Here is a 17,832-nt window from a genome sequence, read left to right on the forward strand (position 1 = left end):
GCTCAGATGTATTTCTTTGTTTCCAATGATCTTAGCTCAGATGCACAGATAGGTTTTGTTGAAGTAATGGGTTTGCATTAAAGAATTTATTTTATTTTTAATTAGATTTTTACAATTGCCAAACTTCTTGAGGCATTTATATTTCCTATCATATGCAATCCTAGACTGTGAATGTTTGTAATGGTTAAGTGTCAGTCAACTTAATATTCAGTATTTCATAAGAAGTTTGACACGTTGTTGAGATGGTTCAAATAATTTTCATGTCTAGGTTTTCCTTCTTAGCATTCTTGTTTATTATGTGAAAACAATTAAATAGTGGAACCACCTCGGTTCTTGTATATACGTAATCCATTCCAGAACCTACCACGAAAACTGAAACGTACAAAAAACCGAAATAATAATTCCCATAAGGATAATGTAAATACAGGCAGTCCCCTCCCCGGTTATAGGCGATCTGGTTTTATGGCGCTTGTCTAGTGCCATAAAATCGGTGATTTATGGCGCCATAGCAGGCCGAGTTCTGGTATCAGTGCCCTATGGCACCATAATGACCTAACAGAGGGACCGTTATGGCCACCATAAATCGCTGAGTTTTGATTAATGGCAGGTTTTGCTAATCGGCACCCCACCTCAGGACCAGAACCCCCACCGATAATTGGGGACTGCCTGTACAATTTAATGCATTCCAGGATCCCAAGGTTACTTCCCCCCATCGTTTTTTACTGGCAATAGGACCAGTTTGAGAGTTACTGGGCCCCTGTCGCACAACAAAACTGTCCAGAGACATTTGTTTCTGGTAGTATTTCTTTACAAATTGCCTATAGTTAAAAACAAACGACAGTCATTAAACATGTTGGAGACACGGATTACAAACTTCTTTGTTGGGATGATAATTTTCCACAAAAGTTTTTACATCATTCCACTTTGCAAACATGTCCTTAATCCCTGAAGTAGGCACATTATTTATGCCCATTCGTTTTCTGAATTTTTCAAACCAGCCTCTGCTGGCTGTAAATTCACTAACAGCAGTGCTTGTTGTAGGCATTTTCTTACTGATATTGACATGCAAACTTCCTCCAACACTTTGCTACGAATTCTTTCTTAAAGTCTATGGTGTTTCTTGCCTTATTTACACAAGGGTGAGCATTTGGACTTTTTTGGCCCCACCCCATGATGGCTTATTTAGCAGTTGCTCTCGAATAAAAAAGGCACAAAAAGCACAAAAACAATGAACACAACAGCACAATGGGCCACGAAGGAAGATGGGATGCTTTGTTTGGGCACTCGATACGGAAACTGGTCATGCACTGGGCCCTGGATGGAGCATTTCTGAGTGTACGAAAACCGAGAAACATACGTTAACCAAGACAACAATTTTGTAGAAAAAACAAATTCTACGAAAACCGAAACTTATGAAAAGCGAGGCATACGAAAACCAACCCGAGATTTGACTGTACTATAGTGTAGTGTAGTTAGTAAGGAAAAACTGTGTGCCCTGTGAAGTGTCTATTAATATTAATGTTATTATTTCAGCACTGAGTCTGACCAGCAAGCACGAGCTGTTATCCTTCGTTTCTTCTTGAGCCTTGATAATTGTAATCAGGAAGATAGGGCTCTGGCTGTAGTTGTATATAAAACACTTGAAGCAGCAGTATTCTCAGTGCATAGTGATCGAAGAGACTTTGCTAATTCCTCAGAAGCATCGTTACAAATCACGGCTTCTGCAAGTGTTATTGATTTTACTGCCACTACTTTGTCAGGTATGACTGGAAATAATTTTTATTTTATTAGTAAAGATTTCAATTGTATTTTGGGTTCTTAACATTTTTTTTTATATATATAGGTGTCTTAATTATTGATTTTATATTCTAGTTTATATATCTGTAACTCAAATATAGTATGTATGGTATGCAGTAATTTTAGTCTAGGATATGTACTTCCAAAATGCTGCATGTTAACCATATTAAATGGACATCACATGAATACAGCACAAGAAAAGTCTTGTGATACACGTACCTACACTTTTCTTTCATGACTAAATAGCTATTAGACATGCACCTTATACATGGGTAACATCAGTACTATATGTGCATGTTGTACCTTAAAAAAAATTTTAAATATGTTATGGTCGTCATGATAGTAGCTACATATCCTAAATCTGTATAACCTATGCCTGCTTACATAGTAGCAGTAACTTGTATCGTTTACAAATCATCATTCTCTGATTTTAGTATTGTAGAGAACAGTAATGGAAAAGCTTTGTGCTGTAGAGCCTAAATCAAGGAAATCATTGAAATGTGTGTATATTCTTGAGCCAGTATAAATAATTTCAGTAAATATGCAGTTCAATACTGTATGTTTATATTTCATATAATCTCATGTAAAGTGCACATATTGAATACAAAATTTTTATTAGATTTGAATGTGCTCGAAATATGGCTGTAGCTATGACCTTAACATTGCCCGTTCCTGCTTTTGTGTCAATGTCAGATGAACCAACTTTGCAGTTGGAATGTCTTCTCTAGGAAATACTGCACAATCTACTGTATAATAAGCATTAAAGGAATATTGTTGAAGTATGATGTCATTGTTATTTTATTCATGTGTTTCACACTTAAAAAAAATGTATTTAGTGTGGAATTTTTAAGTTTTGGCCTTGATGTGAATTGTACATTGACTTTTCTTTCTCAGGAGGAATCTTGTGATGCCTTAGAATGGTTGTGTGAAGGTCTGATAAAAAATCACCAACAGCCTAGTGTTAGATATATGCAGGAGTGGGGAGTATCTTTGATCATTATCCATTTCCTGAGTTTTTTCTGCATTTTGAAAAGCATTTAAAACAGGTGAGTTTCTTAGGCTGAGAAATTAGATTATTTTCAGTTTAGTTCAGTGTCAAGTATTAAATAAGTGAAGAATTAACTGTAGCTAATAAGTTATGGGGTTATTTCCTGATTTATTTTATGAGCACCCTGCATTCTGGTGTTTATTAATATAATACTTCATTACTGTATTATCCTCCTGTTGAAATGAAATTCCCATTTCTCTGCAGCAATTCCTTATTAATGTTATTCTCCTACAGTAATTTAAATTGCTATTAAGTATAGTAATTTTTAACTGTTATTACTGACACTTTGTAAGAGTTCACTTATTCAAAGTAAGCCAAGACAATTAACCCTTAAACGCCTAAGGGGTATAATAAAAATCGTCTCCCGTTATGGAGGAGTTATGAAGTTCCATTTGACAACGTCTGTGAGAGAGAGAGAGAGAGAGAGAGAGAGAGAGAGAGAGAGAGAGAGAGAGAGAGTGTAAATTGCTGTAGGGAAGTTAATGACTGAATTGGTTGTTCTGGCTGGGTTGTCTGCTGGAGAGATCTGAGTTCTGTTTTTTTTTTTGAGTGAGGTTTTTCAGTCAGTCTTAAGTCAGAACTGGTGATAGTCGGTGGTATCGGCAGCGATCTAGTGAAGGCGGTGAAAGCGGTGAAATTTGTTTCAGTTGCGTGTTGTTGATTTGTTGTTGATTATTCTTAAGTTTGATGTTAATTGATTTGGAGCTGTGTTGTTGGATTTGTTGTGCTTGTGAGTTTTTGTTGTTGGGTTATTGTGAGTTGTTATGGTTGAGGGTTGTTGTTGGGAGCTGTTGTGGTTTCTTGGTGTGGTTGTGAGTTGTTGAGGGTTATTGTTGTTGTTGGGAGCTGTTGTGATTTCTTGAAGTTGTTAGTGGGTGTTTGTGTTGCCTTTTTGTGTTGTTGGTTTTTTGTTGTTGTTAATTGTTTGTGCGTTGGTCTTTTGTTGTATTGCTGAGTTTTTGTTGTTATGTGTGAGGTTGTGGTTGTGTTCCTTGTTGTTGTGGTCCTTGGTGGTTGTGTTGTTATTGGGTTGTAGTCCTCGGTCGTTGTGTTGTTGTGTTATTGGGTTGTGGGTATCTCTTGACCTCGACCAGCGGACAGCACAGGATAGCCGGGAGTATCTGGAGTGTTGGTAAGTACGTGTGTTTTGTGTTTTGTTTTTTGTTTTTGTGTTGTTGCTATAGGGTCAATTGTCCTGCGTATATTTGTTGTGTATAGAATAAAGTGTGACTGGGGTGGGTTGGGTAGCAGGAGTGATTAGGTTAATGTGGGGAGGGTTTTGCAACTTGTTTTTCTAGCTTGTGATCCCGCCACACCGTATGCCTAGGGGGTCTCGGAGTGAGCGCGGAAGCGGAAAAAATATTTTTTTAAAAAAATCACAGCACGCTTAGTTTTCAAGATTAAGAGTTCATTTTGCTCCTTTTTTTGTCATTGCCTGAAGTTTAGTATGCAACACATCTGAAATGGAAAAAAAAATTATCTTATCATATACAGTGGACCCCCCGTATTCAAGTTCTCCAGATTCGCGGACTCACACATTCGCGGGATTTCTCTGGGGAACGTTTCCCCGCATTATTCGCAGAAAATTCACGCATTCGCGGTTATTTTTCTATGATAATATCCACAAATTCCTTGTTTTTTGATGAATTTCATCATAAAATGCACTTTTTGTGATAAAACTATTAAAAAAAACCAAGTAGTATGAAAATTTTATGGGTGGGTTTTTCTTGAGTTTTAACTAACAAAATAGGCTGTTTTTTAGCATTTTCATAGGGGTTCCAAACATTCGCGGGTTCTAACTATTCACGGGGGGGGTCTGGTACGGCATCCCCCACCGTGAATACTGGGGGGTGGACCACTGTATAAATAATGCGATATATGATAGCGCGAAAACAAAATTTCATATATAATTGTATTCAAATCGCGCTATGCGCAAAACGGTTAAAGGTAAAAAGTTAATTTTTTTTCGTTGTAATGTACACTAAATTGTGATCATTTTGGTATATAAAACATTGTAAAACGATAAAAGCAACACAGAGAAAATATTATCACAAAATGATGCATGAATTCGTAACGCGCTGACATAAACAAAAAGTTTTTTCAAAAATTCACCATAAATCTAAATATTGTCCTAGAGACTTCCAATTTGTTTCAAAATGAAGACAAATGATTGAATATTACTATACTGTAAGAGTATTAGCTTACAATTGCAGTTATTGACCATATCTGACGATTTAAAGTTGACCGAATTTCGAATTTTTTTTTTTTATATATTTTTTTTTTTATATGCAATTATTTTGGAAATTAGAAAAGCTACAACATTCAAATATTTTTCCTTTTATTCTACATGAAATTGCGCACATTTTCATATATAAAACTCTATGAAATGCCTTATATGAAATGGAGCGATATACTCCGAGAATGCGACGTACACATTTCGGAGATTTGCGTGGGAGAATCTGCGCGCGGAGGGAAGGAAAGTTTTTTTTTAAATTCACCATAATTCTAAATATTGTGCTAGAGACTTTGAATTTGTTTCAAGATGAAGATAAATGACTGAATATTACTAAACTGTAAGAGTTTTAGCTTACAATTGCGTTTTTTTTTTCGACATTTCGGTAGAGTCAAAAAGTTGACCGAATGTGGTTTTTTTTTCTATTTATCGTGATTTATATGCAAATATTTCGAAAATGAGAAAAGCTGCAACCTTCAATTATTTTTTGTTGTATTCTACATGAAATTTTGCACATTTTCATATATAAAACTTTATGTAACGGCTAATTTAAAATGGTGCAAACATTACCACAATCGCACATATGATTTTTTCGGAAGAGTTACCGCGCGGACGTAAGGAAAAAAATGATTTTTTTCATAAATTCACCATAAATCGAAATATTGTGCTAGAGACTTCCAATTTGTTGCAAAATGAAGGTAAATTATTGAATATTACTAGAATTTAAGAGTTTTAGCTACAATTGCGTTTTTCGACCATTTCGGTAGAGTCAAAGTTGACTGAAGGTTGAAAATGTGTCACTTATCATTCTTATATGAAAATATTCCAAAACTGATAAAAGCTACAACCATGGGTTGTTTTTAGTTGTATTGTGCATGAAATTGCGCACATTTCCATATATTAAACTTTATGTAACAGCTAATTTAAAATAGTGCAAACATTACCACAATCGCACATATGATTTTTCGGAAGAGTTACCGCGCAGACGTAAGGAAAACTTTTTCATAAATTCACCATAAATTCTATTTTGCACATTTTCATATATAAAACTTTATGTAACGGCTAATTTAAAATGGTGCAAACATTACCACAATCGCACATATGATTTTTTCGGAAGAGTTACCGCGCGGACGTAAGGAAAAAAATTATTTTTTTCATAAATTCACCATAATCGAAATATTGTGCTAGAGACTTCCAATTTGTTGCAAATGAAGGTAATTATTGAATATTACTAGAATTTAAAAGTTTTAGCTTACAATTGCGTTTTTTCGACCATATTTCGGTAGAGTCAAAGTTGACTGAAGGTTGAAAATGTGTCACTTATCATTCTTTATATGAAAATATTTCAAAACTGATAAAAGCTACAACCATGGTTGTTTTTAGTTGTATTGTGCATGAAATTGCGCACATTTCCATATATTAAACTTTATGTAACAGCTAATTTAAATAGTTCAAACATTACCACAATCGCACATATGATTTTTTTCGGAAGAGTTACCGCGCGGACGTAAGGAAAAAGTTTTTTCATAAATTCACCATAAATCGAAATATTGTGCTAGAGACTTCCAATTTGTTGCGAAATTAAGGTAAATGATTGAATATTACTAAAATATAAGAGTGTTAGCTTACAATTGCGTTTTTTCGACCATTTCGGTAGAGTCAAAGTTGACGAAGGTTGAAATTTTGGCACTTATCGTTAATTTATATGAAAATATCTCAAACGTGATAAAAGCTACAATCATGAGTATTTTATTGTTGTATTCTACATAAAAATGCGCACATTTTCTATATAATACTCCATGTAACGGCTAATTTAAAATGTACAAAAATGATGTCAAAGTGACGAAATAATTTCTGAGATGTGCCACCAATACTTTTTTAGCGGCCAAGAAAGAAATTCGTGCTGCGCGCCTGCGTAACGATTGTAAACAAAAGAACACCTTGATCCGTGAACTCCCAGCATCCCCCAAGGCGCGTGATTCAAAAGTTTTCGGCTGGTAGCCTATAAGTATTTTTCCGCGAATTTAAAAAAAAACTTTTGTATGTCGACGTAAAATACGTCCAGTCGGCACCCGAGAGACAAAAAATGTCGACGTAAAATACGTCCAGTCGGCGTTAAAGGGTTAAAGTAGTATTTTATAAGTATTGTATAGTTTTTCATTAAATATGCAACATAATTTGGAGTATGTTCACCACAAACCCAGTTACTTATAATTAGCACTTTTACTTTTCATTTGCCAAGTTTTTTTTATATATTTAACAGGAACACTGGGTCACATATGTTAGATACTCAAAAGCTTGTTTGGGTGATTTGTTCTTAAATGAGAGGTTAAAATTAGCAAGGTAAAGTTAAAGTAGATGACAGCTAAGTAGGAAAAGACCAAAGGGAATGAATGAAAAATAAAATTAAGAAAGCAATGAATTTGGAGTAAAAGAAATACTATTAACATCTTTAGTACCTTCTGCATTCAGCACACATTAAGTCATACCTTGTATTGGGTTTCATTTTCTGAAAGGGAGTCCTAACTGCTTCAGTCCTTGATCAAGAAAAATTTAAAATGGTTAATCACTGGTAGCTTGCCACCCACTGGTGGACCTATGAGAATTGCCTTCAATTATTCACTCTCTGCATTTTCATCTACAGGTATTTGTAATGAAATCATTTTAAGTAATTACTTCAGCAAGGCTGCCGAGAGGAAGTCCTTTGCATCTTTTTCTCTCTTCTAGGTTACTGCTTGACTCAGCAATTCTGGAGGGAAGTCCACGGACTTAACCATGAGGCGGCTATCCCTTAGGCTTAGCCAACTGTCAGCTGAGGTATGCCTCTGAGCCAATAACAAGTGGGACTCCCTCCTTTTGAGGATAATAGCCCAAGTGTGGGCCACATGTTTGTCCACATAAGACAAAGCCTTTCCCACTAGAGCCATGTACTCCTTCAAGGCAGTCAGATGGTTTGTTTGGCCTCTGGGATGTTATTCGACATGCTCCATGTAGGAGAAGTTGGGGTAGTTTTTGGGCAGCACATTTTCTGGTTTTTGCAGATCCCAGTTTTTTCTACAGATCTTGAGGATAGGTCTGAGAAAGAAGCTACTTTCTTTATCTGGCAGATCCAGGAGGGAGGACTCCATCCCTTCCTCTGAGTATGTGGCATCTACCTGACTTGATGGTCTGAGGTTAAAATGCAGATGCTCAAGTGTATCATTTTTTGCGCTTGATGGTTCTAAGCTGAGCACATTCCAACATGGAATGCACTACCAGGCAACTCAGTATAAGGAGTCAAGTGAGGGGCAGAGTACTGCCTTTTCTCTGAGAATCTGTTCATCATGGTATTGTTTCTCCTTTTGTGGCCGAGGATTAAATTAATTCCAATTCGAATCTCTCTGCTCGGCCATCACAGACTTAGGTCTCTGGTTGGCTTGGAATTCTCTTGCTTCACATTTGCCGTTGCAAGAATTTTCAGACAGATATTTCTCATTATATAACAGAAGTCAGTAGCCTTCAGTATTGTGGCACCTGCCCCATCGGCTGCTGCGATGACACAAAATGATTTTCTTCAGACAATTTGGGTTGTCTTCTAATATACATTTTCTAATTTGTAAGGTGTTCAATTATTCTTGTTCACCCTGAAATTAAAATGAATAACGGAAGACTTTGCCTGTTGCCTACCCAACTAGCTCTGCTTCCAGAGTAGATAGAAAAGTTCCTCCTTGATCCAGCCCACAAGAAGCAGTTCTTCAGGCAGGCAGTACAATCCCTGTGTTTTCATTACTGAAAGACTCCGCCTTCATTGCAAGCACTAATTTTGTCGCCAAACAGCAATGAAAAAGCGTTCTTGCCAAACAGCAATGAAAAAGCGGGGTAACTTTTTCAGTCCTCTGCAAAACACCAGGGATTAGAACCTTCTTCACTGTTGGTGGTTCCATGCAACGTAAAAACACCATACAAACAATTCACTGGTTGGTGTCATTGACAGGACTTTTCCTATGATCAGAATTGTGGGAGCTCACTTCTCTCCGATTCAACTGTGAAAACGTAGGTCCACATTCACCTTAGTCATTCACTAAGTAGTATTGTTCCTCCTTAGTTGAGATTCAACTACTGATGAGAAACCTCTCTCTCTTGCCATCACGGAGACCTTGGTCTCTAGAAGGCATTTGACTCTTGTCTAATTTGCATATACCTCGCGAGAATCACCATCTCGTCTCTCAGTATCGTTGGCGAAGATAGACAGTTTTGCATGGTTCATTCTCAACATTACCTTTCAAAAGGTGTGTGTCATGTCATGAGTTCGAATCCTTCATGATCTCTTGCGCTTTGGACTTTGCATTGGTTGATCCTGATCAGTCATTACTTTGTCCTAGTGGTGTGTTGCTGTACCTACGAAGGATCGACACCCTTCATTGAGTGTCAATACTTTTATCCACTGCTGATTTATAGTGCAGAAGTGTCTAATGACATGTCTTTCTCTGAGCCTTATGAGAACGTGAGGAACTCCTCTGCAATTGGATATGTCCACTTTACACTCGCTCTGAGAGCGAGCAGTGCCATTGGCTTGGTACTTTTCATTACTCCAAAGAATATGTAGGACCAGAAGATAGATGCAGTCTCATTACAACCACATTTATATCTTTCTTCCTTTGGGTCTGCCTACAGTTCCTTGTAACCTATTTTCCTTTGACCGCTGGTGGATGCTCAAAAGTTTTGTTTGCTTACCCAGCTCCTTCAAGAGGACAAATTGCATCTTGCCTGTGGTATGCAGTTCTAGAGGTAACCAGGATGCAAGAGTGACTGGCCTCTCCACTGTCCCCTCCTCATCCCTCTACTCCTCTTCCTTCAGGTTGAGGATATGGACTCAAACTTGTAACCCACTGGTCGGGCGTTTGATGCGGTAAGCTTGCATTCGAGTTTCCTTTTTATTTTTCTTATCAGAATCATAGAAGCAGTCCCGCTCCTTCCTCTAGCAAGGGGAGGAAGGAGACTGGCAACAGTGCAAACCCTTCCCAGAACTTTGCATTAATGCCTCCAACTCTAATATTCTTCCCATCCCTTTTTCAGATGAGTTACAATTCCTCACTCGTTTTGGAAAGGCCCAGAAGTCTGACTCTTGATCATGTAGCTCCTATACTCTGATCAAGTTTTCAGAGGCAGGGAACTCCTCCTTGCTCTTACGACCAGGAGGAATAGCCCAGGTGTGCTGTACTCCAGTCAGTTCTAGAGGCTCACTCACATTCCCACCACCAATCAGTGGGTCTTCCTAATGTAAAGAACCAAGAGTTTGTATATCATGTAGGAGCAAATCACAATTTTTTAAAGTAAATTTTATTTTTCCTAAGTATACAGACCTGAGGTCCTTTATATTAATGCCCACCTCATGCCACCCCTCAATCTGAAACTGGGGCCAAAAGGCAAAGTGGAGTGTTACATCTAGGCAGGCGGGCCTACCCGCCTACCAGATAATAGTGACTGTTCAAGAATTTAACAACTGTATTCCAGCCTACGCTGAAATTAATTCCTAATTTAAAGGACCTCAGGTTTGTAATGTATGAAAAAATACAATTTACTGTAAAAAAATTGTGATATAACTGTACAGTAAAATTTTTTTATTTATCTTTATTATGTGTACTTTCTGTATTGACACTAAAACTTTATGTTCTATGGGCTTGCTTGCAGGTCAGTTTCACACAATTAGTTCATTGTGACTAATCCTAAGAACATCTATGGGCTTTAGTCATTATACCTAGGTTGACAGTATTCTCATTAAATCCTCCATGGGTAATGGGGTCATCCTCATAAGCAAACACCTTGCATTGGTATGAAATCTTAATGACATGGGTGAATCATGGTATGCTGTGAATGTGATTTTCCAAATTTACTAGGAGATGAAAAATTATTACTTTATGTCCTGAAGCTTGTCAGTTGATGCACGTGTTTATGGTGGCTTATTGCACAGAAGCGTAGAGACCATAGATCTCATTTAGTTATCATAAACTTATTCTATGGATGATAAAACAATCATATTATATCCGAAAATGCACAATAATTAGGGATGACTTGTCTTTATACAACCCTCTGGTATCCCCTGCTGATTGATACTGGTTTTCATTTGGTCTTGAAAGTAGAATGAGAGTGCAGAAAGTGTTTCTCTTTCAGTGATATTACCTGTTTTTATTGTAGTTTGAATTGAAATTTGGTGTCCCCCTTTTATCAGTAAACATATAATTTGTAAAATAATGTTTTATATCTTTGAAACAGTATTTTAAGTTAATTATATTTCATTTGCATTTATCATATATTTACATGTGCTCATATATATTTTTTTTCAGGGGACAAAAGAGAGAGTGGGTTGTGTTGGATCATTTTTAGCCTCACTAACTCATATTGCCTGCACTTCAGAGGACAAACATCTGCTAAGGCAGTCTATTGAATGTGCTCTACCTTGGTGTATGGCTCAGCATTTCAACACACGGCTTTATGCTCAGGTACGTTGGTTAATGTACAACAGTGTTGATGATGAAGGCAAAATACAAGTACAATACTATTTTTTTTTTTACATCATATCTATCCAGTCTTTTTACTTTCTCAAGTAATGAGTGAATGGCATTGACATTAAAATATCTACTGTCAGCATTGAAGTTTCTGTGTGTTTTATCCCCTTGTCCTCACTGTGCAACATTCAGTTTATGCCAAATGATAGGAATGATAATTGCTACTTATTGAAGGGTCAAAGGTACTCTTATAAGAACAGTTGTTCTTGGCTATTCTTTTGTGTTCAAGGTGTAAGAATGTGTACGTCTGGATGAAGCCCCATTAACAAAGCACTTAAAGAAGCTTTGCCAGAATATGTAACATTTTTGTCTTATCCAGATGCTTGTAAAAATCATCTACATTTTTGTTCTATCCAGTTGCTAAATTTTAAATTCTAATATTTACTTAGAACAAGCCCTTTGAGTCAGCCTTGTGAGAACTAATTCTAAATCAGTTATCCAGTGAAACTAAATACAAATAACAACAGGAGTAGGGAAGTAAAACATAATTAAGCGACTTTTGAAATGTCACTTACACTTGTCACACATATCAAAACCAGATAATATGGAAATAATTGTCCAAACTTTTATTTTATTTAAGGTTTCATTAAGGAAGATTTGGCAGTACTGTGAAAACAAGAATATTACTGAACTTTTGAACCAGTTCAGATCCGTCCAACACTGCCTTCAGTTCGTAGCTGAGCAAGGAAACCGCAGTGCGTAACACACTAAACATGCTAAATGATTTCTATTTTAAAAGTCTTCCATCCTCTTCAGCACTATACATTACAGGTAAAGTACAGCAGCATGTCATGCTATTTTATCTGAACTTTTGTTATTATATATTGGGTTTAGTATATTCACTATGGATTTACATTCAAGCTAATGCCTGTCCATTATGTAAGCAGTAGATGGAACAACAGGGGAGATACCTAAGTGGGACTGTATTTTGTTCTGGAGAAACCTAAGTGGGACTGTATTTTGTTCTGGATTTCACTAAGAAGATTTTGCTTTTTTCATATGAAGGGACAACAGTTCAGAGTCTTGTTATTCTCACATTCACAATCATGTAGGAAACCTTAAAGATGATGACTTTTATGCTCCATAATATCCTTAAAAATATACTTACTAGGAGGTGGTGAGACAATAAAAACCAGGATAATGCTGTCTTTTTATGACAGAAAGTCATCCTCACCCTCCTGTTGAAGCAAGTGGCAAAGAGGTCTAACATGGGTCCTCCCCAAAGGTGAAAGGCCTGTCCAATACATCCTGATGCAGACACTACTCTGCATCTAGTACTTGACTCCAACGACTTAGCTTGCCCACCACATACCTCCTGCCTGGAATATACCAGGCCATGAGCTCCACCAGAAAAGAATCATCTTCTCCAACGAACAATTCAGGGACCATGAATAGAAGACCTCTAGCTTCTGTGAGAGAAGAGGTCTAACATAGGTTTTTCCAATTAGTACACAGGAGAGATAATAGGATGTCCCAAGGGGATGTCCTATGACAAAATACTCAGCACAGATTACGTTCTAAATATCCTACTGTCCACTTGTGCATTGTCAAAGTAATAGCACTGTAGACAGGGGAGAAGTCCCTGAGCTGCCCAGGAAACAGGCATCTCCACAAAGGAGATGTCCTATGGGGTGATCCTTTATGATGAAAACATGATCATTATGCTACTCATGAGAGGAGACGTCCTATGATGAGAGGACATGCCCCCACCCCCTTTGACTAAGGCGCCATCATGGCAACATTCCTGACCAATGTATCACAGAGCTGAGATGGATCTTAACAACTTCAGAGATAAGAACACTAGGATATGAGTTATGTTACTGATCTGGGTACTCGAATGAAAAGGTAGGTTAAGCTAGGAATCGAACCCAACCCAATCCCAAACTCTTGAAGAACGGGAAAATCTTCTTGCAGAATCAAGAAGCAGAAACATGCTCTGGGAATCTGAAGAGTATGCCCAAAAAACATAAGCTCAAAACCAGCTAGACTTAGGCTAAGAACTCCAACACTAGGCTGGCTAAGAACTCTAACACTTAGGTTAGGCTTACGACCCAACCACCCAGGCTAGGCTAAGTCGGTAGGGGAAGGCTAAGCTAGGCTAGCCTAAGAACTAATCCACTTAGGCTTACTACACAAGAATTCAACCACTTTGGCTAAGCTAAGATGGAAAACTACTTATGCTAGGATGATGGTTAGGTAGTTTTTGAATTAGCTAGGCTAGGCTAAGGGCTCACCACTTAGGCTAGGTTAAGGTGGTTAAGGTAGTTTTTGAACTAGTTAGGCTAGGCTAAGAACTCAACTACTTGCTAGGCTAAGAACTCAACCACTTTGACTAGGTTAAGATGGTCAAGACATATTTGACTAGCTAGGCTAGGCCGGGCTAAGTAACTCAACTACTTGCTAGGCTAAGAATTCAACTGTTTAGGCTAGGCAAAGATCGTTAAGGAAGGATCGACTTGCTAGGCTAAGAACTCAACCCCTTGGCTAGGCTAAGATGATTAAGGTAGGTTGACTAGCTAAGCTATGCCAGGCTAAGAACTCAACCACTTGCTAGGCTAAGAACTCAACAACTTAGGCTAGGTGAATTCCGAAAGGCCAACAGTTCCTTATCCTTCCTTCACCTTGAAGCCCTCTTGGTCTACTAGACTCAAATACCTAACCAGAAAGTAGGTCTGAATCCCAATGAAGGCCGGATGGCTTGATTGAATGAATCCATTGACTTGCTCTGGAGGACGTCTGTCAGTCTGTAGAAGTCATGAGTTTGTTTGAGAAGAATTACTTTTGTCTCATAAATAAATAAGTTTTATTCCTCACAACCTATTACTCATAGTTGATAAAAATCTCACAATTCTATTAACTTATAGGTAATAAAAATCTCAATAAAAAACTGATAACAAACAATTCATTTAACTCAGAAAGTGAAAACAGTAAAGAACAGTAACAGTAACTATGAAAAGCATTAGTTCCAATGTCTGTGAAACCTTAAAAACATATGAATAAATATAAAGAAAAATGGAATGCATGGGAACTGTAGTGAATATCCACTGAAAATCCATGTTTATGTAGTATGTAATTTGTACCATAAATAACATGCGAAATGTGTTATAGTAAAATTAAACAAAAATTGGACATACAGTGCATGTTACCAAATATTGGAGGAGTAAAGAAATCAAGAGCAAAATTTCTTTACAAGCCAAGTTGAGATAATGAATTAAAAATAAAAAGAAACTTATGAATCCCAAAAGAGAAACAGTACCTATTCATTGAGATGCATTGACGACAGTGCTGACCAAAGGAAAAACTCATCAGATCCTTAAATCTAAAAAGACAGCAAAATTCTGGAAAAAAATCAATTGCGTAGACTTGAGATGAGCTGCTCAAATGCCAATATAATTGGAGCAGCATACAAGAATGAGAGATATTGCAGGGTGACATTGGACTGTGGACTGGGCGTGCTTGGTGGGACTATTTTACTTCCAAATTTACTTCCAACTTTTAGAGTTGGTGTAGTTGGGTCCATTTTACACAGAATAAGGCAAATTAGTAACTTATATGTAAGATATATATGTATAGGCTTGACCATATTTGGAGGGAAAATTGAATTATCAGGGGTGAAATAGTTTTAGACTTTGTACTCTACATTTCTGTTCATTGTATTGTATTTTCTAATATACCTACTGAATTATTCACTTTTGTTCCAGACTATTTTCTATGATCTGCCATGTCTTTCAATGCTGTCTGATGATGAATGGTTGGCAGTTGAATCTCTTATGAACGTAATGGATACATCAGTTTTGCCAGTCAAAAGTATTTTGCCACTTTATAATGAAGATAATGTTCTAGCTGAATCAGTACCAGCACCATGGGTTGTCAAGCTGTCGGTAGGTGCATTTCAGTTAATTTTAATTGTGTTTTGTTAATGCTGTGATTGTGTGGTTGTGCATGGGCAGTAATGTAATTAAACATTTTTGATTGTGGAAATTAATTATTATCTAGTTTTATAAAAAGAAAAAGTAAAAAGATTTTATAGCCATTTGTGTAATAGTGGGCCATAGTTATACAGTAGCCACTTGCAGCTCAGAGCCATAGTGGTAAGCTACCATCTTTCTTACTGGTACATTTTCTAACAAATCATGTTATATTGCCTTTTGAGTTTGCATAAAGGGGTGGCTATTGGTGGCACAGTCAAGGTTGCACAAGTTCATTATCTCACAGACCAAAGATTGGCATCTTTTTTATTTGGAAGAAGGGAAGGAGACAGGCTAACAGCAATAGAATTTCAATCAACAATAAAAGCATGACTACCCTTAAGTAGATACAATTATTATATAATATAAACCAGACTTAAAAGTAGCCTAAGCCTATGGTATTTAGTTGCTGTGCCCTAGCAATATATATGGAAGCTTGAAACTGCCTTTACATAATGTTTAATATGTGTAATACCCTCAAAATAAGAAAAGCAACCTGTGTACATTAACAACAGTTTGGTCTGTGCAATAACAAATGAACATTTTAATGTCCATGTTAGTGGGATGATATCACAAGATATTTAAAGGAAAACTGACACCACCTCCCCCAAAAGAGAAGTCTTGATAACTAGTTATTGACATTTGGAAAATTTTAAATCACTTGAAGTATTATAACCAAAATTCCATTCCAGAATGTATTTAGTTTATTGTAATCTTGACTTTTTCAGGAGAAACGTCTCCCGTAGATGAACAAGAGGATATGGAAAACCTTCGATCTAATGTTCAGAAAAAGATGACCCCATGGAAATCCATGATGCCTGAGTTGTCTAGTTCTTTAGGTCTGCCTAATCAGGTTAGGATAATGTCACTATAGTATAAAAAGGTTCAGGGTTTGATTTTTTGTAGTTTAGTGGGCAGTGCAATGATTTTCATAATTTTTAACATGATACCTTCTTTGGTTATTGTATTTGTTTTGTAAAACAATCATTATGTATTTTATAAATGTTTAATCCCAGATAACTTTTCTTAAATTAAAAAACAATTCCAGCCTTAAACAAAGTCTCTCACCTGTCTGGGCAATTCCTGCACTAGCACAGGTCATCTAATTCTATTTATTAAGCTGGTACTAAGGTTAGGTGCTGGAGGAAAGTTATTTTTCCTTTACCAGAATACTGTCCTCCAGTGTTGATGTCACTTTCTACCAGATATTTATCTCTTTTATAGATTGGTTTGTGGTGGTAGGTTTCTGTTTCCTAGTAGTAGCAGTTATGACTTGGACCATTGACGGATGGTCTCTTATGTATTGCTTTTTCATAAGTTGTATTTCAACAGAGATCTTTCACATTCACAATTGACCCTTTACCTGCCAAGAGCAACCAGATTCACTGAACGGCAGCACCAATGTGCAGTAGATGTGCCTCGCAGTCAAACTTCTCAGTTCCAGAGGTCCTTTATTCCTACACCATTAGACTGTGGAACAGCCTCCCAGAGGATGTCGTGCAATTGGAACATCAGAAGTTCAAGCGAAGATGCAATGCATTACTACCCTAATATTATTCTCCTTCGATTTTCGATATATTTTTATCTATTCAGTTCTTTTTTCCTTTTCGATAACTGGGATCTCTTCTTTTGTAATTCCCTTTACCACCTCTCACTGCTTCCTAATGAACACCATATTTTTTGGAAGCTTGAATTTCAAGTCAATGGTCCTTTGGCCCTGTTTCATATGGATAGGTTTCATCCTCTGAATAATAATAATTAATAATGGATAATAATTTAACATGTGTTAAAGGTGGATAAGCTGCATCAGTGGCATTCAGTTTGTTAGTTTATTCTATATTTTTGGATAATTGATTTTTCTAAGTAACTGCATTCTGCCAGTAACAAGCCAATGTTCTTCCTACTTGAGAGGGAAACAGGTTGCAAAATTGGATAGTTTTATTTCCGATTAATTCAGTACATGTATCAGTTACAGAGTACCGTTACATTGGTAACTGAAATTGGGAGTTCATAATCCGTAGAGTTGCCCTTCAGGATAAAGTCTTCTGTAGTGCTAATCAAGGCCATGTTTCACTCAAGTTCTACTGAGCATAATCACAATGAAAGATGGGAGTGGACTATCATTCGTGGTGAATCTTGCTCGTTATACATGAGAAGGTTAACGGGGATCAAGTTAGACTGCCTGCTGATTGGCTGATGAGGAAAATTCGTGCTGCTGATTGGTTGGCGAGATTTCCTCAT

At 37.0% G+C, this 17,832-nt stretch overlaps 1 protein-coding gene and 1 long non-coding RNA gene across 2 annotated transcripts in view; both read left to right on the forward strand.

Annotated features, from left to right (window-relative positions):
* The window catches only part of LOC135206784 (uncharacterized), a 132,386-nt gene that overhangs the window by 22,930 nt on the left and 91,624 nt on the right, over positions 1 to 17,832 (forward strand).
* LOC135206679 (uncharacterized) lies at positions 1,668 to 15,491 on the forward strand. Its single transcript, XR_010312813.1, has 5 exons — positions 1,668 to 1,760; positions 2,692 to 2,843; positions 11,402 to 11,557; positions 12,204 to 12,394; positions 15,325 to 15,491. It is a non-coding gene; the product is annotated as an uncharacterized LOC135206679 (long non-coding RNA).

Source organism: Macrobrachium nipponense, chromosome 31 (assembly GCF_015104395.2).
Source record: "Macrobrachium nipponense isolate FS-2020 chromosome 31, ASM1510439v2, whole genome shotgun sequence".
Lineage (NCBI taxonomy): Eukaryota > Metazoa > Arthropoda > Malacostraca > Decapoda > Palaemonidae > Macrobrachium > Macrobrachium nipponense.